This window comes from Phytophthora infestans, genomic scaffold (assembly GCF_000142945.1).
Source record: "Phytophthora infestans T30-4 supercont1.81 genomic scaffold, whole genome shotgun sequence".
NCBI lineage: Eukaryota > Oomycota > Peronosporomycetes > Peronosporales > Peronosporaceae > Phytophthora > Phytophthora infestans.
This window is the reverse complement of record NW_003303678.1, coordinates 295,929-297,619: the sequence shown is the minus strand read 5'-3', so window position 1 is coordinate 297,619 and position 1,691 is coordinate 295,929. Positions and strand designations below refer to the sequence as shown.

Here is a 1,691-nt window from a genome sequence, read left to right as displayed (position 1 = left end):
ACAATCCCTTCTTGACAGGATGACGGGGGCGTAGGACAGGACAGGTCGGCGTAGCTGGCACACGAACAGGTTGGGAAGCGTGCTTGCGTACGGGTTGGGCGTCAGGCTCACGTGTAGGTTGGGCGACGGGCACAGTGACAGGTAGGGCGGTCGGCACAGTTATAGGCTGTGCGGGCACTGGACTGTCAGGCGGGGAAGCAGCGCCAACATCCCGACTGAGCGTCACTCTCGGGTCCAGATGACAGAAACGGCAGGTTTGTCGCTGCGTCTCGAAGCTCTCCGGGCGACAAATTAAAAGCCCGAGTAACTGCTGCCTGTGAAAGCTCGACTTCAGAGCTATTGCAGCTGCTTGGGGTGCCAAACAGATCATTCATGGTCTGCTGTGACAGCTCAGCACTTGTGTCGATCTGCGACGCACGTACGTCCTCTAAACCTTTATGCGTGCTTCGTCGATTTTTGAAACGAATTGGAGCTGACCGGCCGCCTCCGCTTGTGTGTGTGTGTGGCCCTTCCCGCGCGAGGTCGACCTGGATGTGGCACTGCTTTCAGCACGAAGACCGTGGAGACGAAGCAAGGACGAATGTGCCTAGTGGCGTATGGTGGCGTCCGTATGGCGGGTGTGTAGGCGGGAGGTGGCGCTGCGGGTAACCACGACTTGTTCAGTGTCGGGTGAGGGCATCCAGGGCGTGTTCAAAGCTTGGTTGGCGTATAATGGTTGAAGCAACTTTGCGTGGGTGTGTGGGAGTCTGTATGGATGCTAGGACAGCTTGGCCGAGCGGTTAAGGCGATAGACTCGAAATCTATTGGGGTAACCCGCGTGAGTTCAAAGCTGTCGACATCTTTATGCGTGCTTGTCGATTTTGAACGAATTGGAGCTGACCGGCGCCTCGCTTGTGTGTGTGTGTGGCCTTGCCGCGCGAGGTCGACCTAGATGTGGCACTGCTTTCAGCACGAAGACCGTGGAGACGAAGCAAGGACGAATGTGCCTAGTGGCGTATGGTGGCGTCCGTATGGCGGGTGTGTAGGCGGGAGGTGGCGCTGCGGATAACCACGACTTGTTCAGTGTCGGGTGAGGGCATCCAGGGCGTGTTCGAAGCTTGGTTGGCGTATAATGGTTGAAGCAACTTTGCGTAGGTGTGTGGGAATCTGTATGGATGCTAGGACAGCTTGGCCGAGCGGTTAAGGCGATAGACTCGAAATCTATTGGGGTAACCCGCGTGAGTTCAAAGCTGACAACATCTTTATGCGTTCTTGGCGATTTTGAACTATTTGGAGCTGACCGGCGCCTCGCTTGTGTCTGGGGGTGGTCTTGCGGCGCGAGGTGCACCTACATGTGAGACTGCTTTCAGCTCGCAGACCGTGGAGCGGAAGCAGGGACGAATGTGCCTAGTGGCGTATGGTGGCGTCCGTATGCCGGGTGTTTAGGCGGGAGGTGGCGCTGCGGGCTACCACGACTTGCTTCAGTGTCGGGTGAGGGCATCCAGGGTCCTGTTCAAAGCTCTGAATGGCGTGTAATGGTTAAAGCATATATTGCGTATGTTGCTTGGGAGAACCTGTATGCATTCTAGGACAGCTTGGTCCGAGCGGGCTAGGGGCGATAGGACTCTGAAATCTATGGGGGGTACGCGGCGATGAGTTCAAGACTCACAACTGTCGACATCCTTTATTGCTTGCTTTGTCGCTTTTTGAAA

The 1,691-nt window shown here is 56.3% G+C and overlaps 2 non-coding genes across 2 annotated transcripts; both read left to right on the top strand.

Moving 5' to 3' along the window:
* The first annotated feature begins 761 nt into the window (after positions 1 to 761).
* Positions 762 to 835, top strand: PITG_30153. Its single transcript has one exon. It is a non-coding gene; the product is annotated as a tRNA-Ser (tRNA).
* Positions 836 to 1,161: 326 nt separating this feature from the next.
* PITG_30152 lies at positions 1,162 to 1,235 on the top strand. Its single transcript has one exon. It is a non-coding gene; the product is annotated as a tRNA-Ser (tRNA).
* The last annotated feature ends 456 nt before the right edge of the window (positions 1,236 to 1,691 follow it).